Source organism: Artemia sp. Qi Xiang Cuo, chromosome 1, assembly GCF_049724085.1.
Source record: "Artemia sp. Qi Xiang Cuo chromosome 1, ASM4972408v1, whole genome shotgun sequence".
Classification (NCBI taxonomy): Eukaryota; Metazoa; Arthropoda; class Branchiopoda; order Anostraca; family Artemiidae; genus Artemia; species Artemia sp. Qi Xiang Cuo.
In genome coordinates, this window is record NC_142794.1 from 44,342,152 (window position 1) to 44,350,027 (window position 7,876).

At 28.8% G+C, this 7,876-nt stretch overlaps 1 protein-coding gene across 1 annotated transcript in view; it reads left to right on the plus strand.

Moving 5' to 3' along the window:
- The window catches only part of LOC148956361 (uncharacterized), a 63,307-nt gene that overhangs the window by 19,585 nt on the left and 35,846 nt on the right, over positions 1-7,876 (plus strand). The window lies entirely within an intron of this gene.

Sequence of the window (7,876 nt, forward strand, 5' to 3'; positions counted from 1 at the left end):
CTGTATTAGTTTTCATATTTCATAATTTTTTTCTCGTGTTTTACCTTTTCACTTTTACATTCTTAAGATATTTCAAAGTTCATTTTTGTTTATTTTTTTTTTCGTTGAAATGTAAGAGTTGGATTATTTCTGTAGTGTTTTTCGTGCTTTGCCTTGTCACTGTTACATTCTGAAGATGTTTCAAAGTTCATTTTGGATTTTTTTTCGTTTAAATGTAATAGTTGGAATATTTCAGTAGTTTTTTGTCATGGTTTACCATGTTACTGTTACATTCTCTTGATGTTTGAAAGTTCATTTTGGATTTTTTCCATTGAAATGTAAGAGTTGGAATGTTTCACTACTGTTATGTCCTGCTTTAACATGTCACTGCTAAATTCTCTTGATGTTTCAAAGTTCATTTTGGATTTTTTTTTTCTTTGAAATGTAGGAGTTGGAACATTTCAGTAATGTTTTGTCGTGGTTTATCATGTCACTGTTACATAATTTTGATGCTTCAAAATTCATTTTGGATTTTTTTTTTTGGTTGAAATGTAAGAGTTGGAATATTTCAGTACTGTTTTGTCGTGGTTTACCTTGTCACTTTTACATTATCTTGATGCTTAAAACTCATTGTAGATTTTATTTTTTTGGTTGAAATGTAAGAGTTGGCATATTTCAGTAGTGTTTTGTCGTGGTTAACCTTGTCACTATTACATTCTCTTGATGTTTCAAAATTCATTTTGGATTTTTTTTTTTTGAAATGTAAGAGTTGGATTATTTCAGTACTTTTTTTTAGTGGTTTACCTTGTGACTGTTACATTCTCTTGATGTTTCAAAGTTAATTTTATATTTTTTTCGTTGAAATGTAAGAATTGGAATATTTCAGTAGTGTTTGTCGTGGTTTACATTGTCACTGTTGCATTCTTTTGATGTTTGAAAGTTCATTTTGAATTTTTTTTTCGTTGAAATGCAAGAGTTGGAATATTTCAGTACTGTTTTCTCGTGGTTTACCTTGTCACTGTTACATTCTCTTGATGTTTCAAATTTCATTTTGAATTTTTTCATTGAAATGTAAGATTTGGATTATTTCAGTAGAGGTTTGTCGTGGTTTACCTTGTCACTGTTACATTCTCTTGATGTTTCAAAGTTAATTTTCAATTTTTGTCGTTGAAATATAAGACTTGGAACATTTCAGTAACGTTTGGTCGTGGTTTACCATGTCACTGTTACAATCTCTTGATGCTTCAAAGTTCATTTTGGATTTCTTTCGTTGAAATGCAAGAGTTGGAATATTTCAGTAGTGTTTTGTCGGGGTTTACCTTGTCACTGTTACATTCTCTTGATGTTTCAAAGTTCATTTTAGATTTTTTTTTTCTTGAAATGTAAGAGTTGGAATACTTCAGTAGTGTTTCGTCGGGGTTTACCTTTTCACTGTTACATTCTCTTGATGTTTCAAAGTTCTTTTGGATTTTTTGATTGAAATGTAAGAGCTGGAATATTTCAGTAGTGTTTTGTCGTGGTTTACCTTGTCACTCTTCCATTCTCTTGATTTTTCAAAGTTCATTTTGAATATCATTTTTTCGTTGAAATTTAAGAGGTTGAATTGTAACTGTTTTCTGATGTTTTGTAACATTCTCTTGATGTTTCAAAGTTCATTTTGGATTTTTTTCGTTCAAATTGGAATATTACAGTAGTGTTTTGTCGTGGTTTACCTTCTCACTGTTACATTCTCTTGATGTTTCAAATGGTTTACCTTGTTACATTCTGAAGACGTTCAAAAGTTCATTTTGATTTTTTTCGTTGAACTGTAAGAGTTGGAATAATTCAGTAGTGTTTTCTCGTGGTTTACCTTGTCACTGTTACATTCTCTTGATGCTTCAAAGTTCATTTTGGATTTTTTCGTAAGAGGTGGATTATTTCAGTTTTGTTTTGTCGTGCTTTACCATGTCACTGTTACATTCTGAAGATGTTTAAAAGTTCATTTTGGATTTTTTTTCGTTGTAATGTAAGAGTTGGAATATTTCAGTAGTGTTTTGTAATAGTTTACCTTGTCACTCCTACATTCTCTTGATGTTTCAAATCTAATTTTAGATTTCATTCGTTAAAATGTAAGATTTGTAATACATCAGTAGTGTTTTGTCGTGGTTTACCTTTTCACTGTTACATTCTCTTGATTTTTTAAAGTTCATCATGGATGTTTTTCATTGAAATGTAAGAGTTGGAATATTTCAGTAGTGTTTTGTCATGGTTTACCTTTTCACTATTATATTCTCTTGATATTTCAAAGTTCATTTTGATTTTTTTTTATTGAAATGTAAGAGTTGGAATATTTCATTAGTGTTTTGTTGCGGCTTACCTTGTCACTGTTACATTCTCTTGATTTTTCAAATTTCATTTTTGATTTTTTTTTTTCGTTGATATATACGAGTTTGAATATTTAAGTAGTGTTTTTTCGTGGTTTACCATATCACTGTTACATTTTGAAGAAGTTTCAAAGTTCATTTTTGACTTTTCGTTGAAATGTAAGAGTTGGAATATTTCAGTAGTGTTTTGTTGTGATTTACCTTGTCACTGTTACATTCTGATGATGTTTCAATGTTCATTTTTGATTTTTTTCGTTGAAGTGTAAGAATTTTAATATTTAAGTATTGTTCTGTAATAGTTTACCGATTCACTTTTACATTCTAAAGATATTTCAAAATTCATTTTGGATTTTTTTTTTGTTGAAATGTAAGAGTTGGATTATTTCAGTACTGTTTTTTAGTGGTTTACCTTGTGACTGTTACATTCTCTTGATGTTTCAAAGATCATTTTAGATTTTTTTTTCTATGTTTCAAAGTTCATTTTTTTTTTCGTTGAAATGTAAGAGTTGGAATATTTCAGTAGTGTTTTGTTATGGTTTACCTTGTCAATATTATATTCTATTTATTTTTCAAAGTTAAATTTGATTTTTTTTTTCGTTGAAATGTAAGAGTTGGAATATATCAGTGGTGTCTTGTCCTGGTTTACCTTTTCACTATTACACTCTCTTGATTTTTCAAAGTTCATTTGGATTTTTTTTATTGAAATGTAAGAGTTGAAATATTTCAGTAATGTTTTGTAGTGGTTTACATTGTCACTGGTACATTCTCTTGATGTTTCAAAGTTCATTTTGAATTTTTCTTTTCGTTGAAATGTAGAAGTTATAATGTTTCAGTAATGTTTTGTTGTGATTTAGCTTGTCACTGTTACGTTCTTAAGATGTTTCAAATTTCATTTTGGTCTTTTCTTTTAAATGTAAGAGTTGGAATATTTCAGGTGTGTTGTGTCGTGGTTTACCTTGTCATTGTAACATTCTTAAGATGTTTCAAAGTTCAGTTTGGATTTTTTTCGTTGAAGTGTAAGACTTGGATTATTTCAATATTGTTTTGTCGTGATTTACCAAGTCACTGTTACATTCTGAAGATATTTCAAAGTTCATTTTAGAATTTTTTTTCGTTGAAATGTAAAAGTTGGATTATTTCAGTACTGTTTTGTAGTGGTTTACCTTGTCACTGTTTTATTCTCTTGATGTTTCAAAGTTCATTTTAGATTTTTTTTTTTCGTTGAAATTTAATAGTTGGAATATTTCAGTAGTGGTTTGTCGTGGTTTAAATTGTCACTGTTAACTTCTCATGATGTTTCAAAGTTCATTTTGGATTTTTTTTTTTTTTAAATTTAAGAGATGGAATATTTCAGTAGTGTTTTGTCGTGGTTTACATTGTCACTGTTGCATTCTCTTTATGTTTCAAAGTTCATTTTAGATTATTTTTTTTCATTTAAATGTAAGAGCTGGAATATTTCAGTAGTGTTTTGTCGTGGTTTACCTTGTCACTGTTACATTCTCATGATGCTTCAAAGTTCATTTTGGATTTCTTTCGTTGAAATGTAAGACTTGGAATATTTCAGTATTGTTTTGTCATGGTTTACCTTGTCACTTACATTTTCTTTATGTTTCAAAGTTCATTTTGGATTTTTTTTTTCGTTGAAATATAATAGTTGGAATTGTCACTGTTACATTCTCTTGATGTTTCAAAGTTCATTTTGGATTTTTTTTTGTTGCAATGTAAGAGTTGGAATATTTCAGTAGTGTTTTGTCATGGTTTACCTTGTCACTGTTACATTCTCTAGATGTTTCAAACTCATTTTAGATTTTTTTTTTGTTGAATTTTAAGAGTTGGCATATTTCAGTAGTGTTTTATCTTTGTTTAACTTGTCACTGTTACATTATCATGATGTTTCAAAATTAATTTTGGATTTTTTTTTTTGTTTAAATGTAAGAGTTGGATTATTTCAATACTGGTTTGTAGTGGTTTAATTTTTCACTGTTATATTCTCTTGATGTTTCAAAGTTCATTTTGGATTTTTTTTTTTCGTTGATATATAAGAGTTGGAAATGTAACTGTTACATTCTCTTGATGTTTCAAAGTTCATTGGATTTTTTTCGTTGAAATGCAAGAGTTGGAATATTTCAGTAGTGTTTTGTCGTGGTTTAACTTGTCACTGTTACTTTATCGTGATGTTTCAAAAATCATTTTATATTTTTTCATTTAAAAGTAAGAGTTGGAATATTTTAGTAGTGTTTTGTCGTGGTTTACCTTGTCACTGTTACATTCTCTTGATTTTTTAAAGTTCATTTTGGATTTTTTTCGTTGAAATGTAAGAGTTGGAATATTTCAGTAGTGTTTCTCGTGGTTTACCTTGTCACTGTTACATTCTGAAGATGTTTCAAAATTAATTTTTGATTTTTTTTTTTCATTGAACTTTAATAGTTTTAATTTTTCAGTAGTGTTTTCTCGTGTTTTACCTTGTCACTTTTATATTCTGAAGATGTTTCAAAGTTAATTTTTTTTTTTTTTTTCGTTGAAATGTAAGTGTTGGATTATTTCTGTAGTGTTTCTCGTGCTTTGCCTTGTCACTGTTACATTCTGAAGATGTTTCAAAGTTCATTTTGGATTTTTTTTCGTTTAAATGTAATAGTTGGAATATTTCAGTAGTTTTTCAAAGTTCATCATGGATGTTTTTATTGAAATTTAAGAGTTAGAATATTTCAGTAGTGTTTTGTCATGGTTTACCTTGTCACTATTTCATTCTCTTGATATTTCAAAGTTCATTTGGATTTTTTTTATTGAAATGTAAGAGTTGGAATATTTCAGTAGTGTTTTGTAGTTCATCTTGGATGTTTTTCATTGAAATGTAAGAGTTGGAATATTTCAGTAGTGTTTTGTCGTGGTTTACCATATCACTGTTACATTCTGAAGATGTTTCATAGTTCATTTTGGATTTTTCTTTGAAATGTAAGAGTTGGAATATTTCAGTACAGTTTTGTAGTGGTTTACCCTGTGACTGTTACATTCTCTTGATGTTTCAAAGATTATTTTGGATTTTTTTTTTGTTGAAATACAAGAGTTGGAATGTGTCACTGTTACATTCTCTTGATGTTTCAAAGTTCATTGGATTTTTTTGTCGTTGAAATGCAAGAGTTGGAATATTTCATTAGTGTTTTGTCGTAGTTTACCTTGTCACTGTTACATTCTCGTGATGTTTCAAAGTTGATTTTAAATTTTTCCATTGAAATGTAAGAGTTGGAATATTTTAGTAGTGTTTCGTCGTGGTTTACCTTGTCACTGGTACAGTCTTTTTATATTTGACACTTCATTTTCGATTTCTTGAGTTATAATGTAAGAGTTGAAACATTTATGTAGTGTTTTCTCGTGGTTTAAATTGTCACTGTTACATTCTGAAGATATTTAAAAGTTCATTTTGGATATTTTTTTTTCGTTGCAATTAAAGAGTTGGAATATTTAAGTAGTGTTTCTTGTGATTTACCTTGTAACTGTTACATTATGAAGATGTTTAAAAGTTCATTTTGGATTTTTTTTTCGTTGAAATGTAAGAGTTTGATTATTTCATTAGCATTTCTCGTTCTTTGCCTTGTCACTGTTACATTCTGAAGAGGTTTCAAAGTTCTTTTGGATTTTTTTGTTGAAATGTAAGAGTTGTATTATTTCAGTAGTGTTTTGTCGTGGTTTACCTTGGCACTGTTACATTCTTTTGGTGTTTCAAAGTTCGTTTTAGATTTTTTTCCATAGAAATATAAGAGTTGGATTTTTTCAGTAGTGTTTTTTATTGGTTTAACTTTTCACTGGTAAATTTTCTTGATTTTTCAAAGTTCATTTTCGATTTTTTTCGTTGAAATAAAATAATTTGAACATTTCAGTAAAGTTTTGTCTTGTTTTAACATGTCACTGTTAAAATCTTTTGATTCTTAAAATTTAATTTTGGAATTTTTTTTCGTTGAAATGCAAGAGTTGGAATATTTCAGTAGTGTTTTGTCGTGGTTTACCTTGTCACTGTTACATTCTCTTGATGTTTCAAAATTCATTTTAGATTTTTTTTTCTTGAAATTTAAGAGTTGGAATACTTCCGTAGTGTTTTGTCGTGGTTTACCTTTTCACTGTTACATTCTCTTGATATTTCAAAGTTCTTTTGGATTTTTTTGGTTGAAATGTAAGAGTTGGAATATTTCAGCAGTGTTTTGTCGTGGTTTACCTTGGCACTGTTACATTCTTTTGGTGTTTCAAAGTTCATTTTGAATTTCATTTTTTCGTTGGAATTTAAGAGTTGGAATTGTCACTGTTACATTCTCTTGATGTTTCAAATGGTTTACCTTGTTATATTCTGAAGACGTTCCAAAGTTCATTTTGATTTTTTTCGTTGAACTGTAAGAGTTGTAATAATTCAGTAGTGTTTCTCGTGGTTTACCTTGTCACTACTACATTCCGAAGATGTTTAATTTTTGATTTTTTTTTTCATTGAAATGTAAGAGATAGAATATTTAAGTAGTGTTTTCTAGTGGTTTACCTTGTCACTGTTACATTCTCTAGATGTTTCAAAGTTCATTTTAGATTTTTTTTTTTCTTGAAATGTAGGAGTTGGAATAAGTCCGTAGTGTTTTTTCGTGGTTTACCATTTCACTTTTACATTCTCTTGATATTTCAAAGTTCTTTTGATTTTTTTGGTTGAAATGTAATAGTTGGAATATTTCAGCAGTGTTTTGTCCTGGTTTACCTTGTCAATCTTACATTATCTTGATTTTTAAAAGTTCATTCTGAATTTCATTTTTTCGTTAAAATTTAAGAGTTGGAACTGTCACTGTTACATTCTCTTGATGTTTCAAATGGTTTACCTTGTTACATTCTGAAGATGTTCCAAAGTTCATTTTGATTTTTTTCGTTGAACTGTAAGAGCTGGAATAATTCAGTAGTGTTTTCTCGGGGTTTACCTTATCACTGTTACATTCTCTTGATGTTTCAAATGGTTTACCTTGTTAAATTCTGAAGACGTTCCAAAGTTCATTTTGATTTTTTTCGTTGAACTGTAAGAGTTGGAATAATTCAGTAGTGTTTTCTCGTGGTTTACCTTGTCACTGTTACATTCTCTTGATGCTTCAAAGTTCATTTTGGATTTTTTTTTCGTTGAAATGCAAGACTTGGAATATTTCAGCAGTGTTTTGTCGTGGTTTACCTTGTCACTGTTACATTCTCTTGATGCTTCAAATTTCATTTTTGATTTTTTTTTTCGTTGAAATGCAATACTTTGAATTTATCAGTAGTGTTTTGTCACAGTTTACCTTGTCACTGTTACATTATCTTGATTTTTCAAATTCATTTTAGAATTTTTTCGTTAAAATGTAGGAGTTGGAATATTTCAGTAGTGTTTTGTCGTGGTTTACCTTTCCACTGTTACATTCTCTTGATTTTTCAAAGTTCATCTTGGATGTTTTTATTGAAATTTAAGAGTTGGAATATTTCAGTAGTGTTTTGTCATGGTTTACCTTGTCACTATTACATTCTCTTGATATTTCAAAGTTCATTTG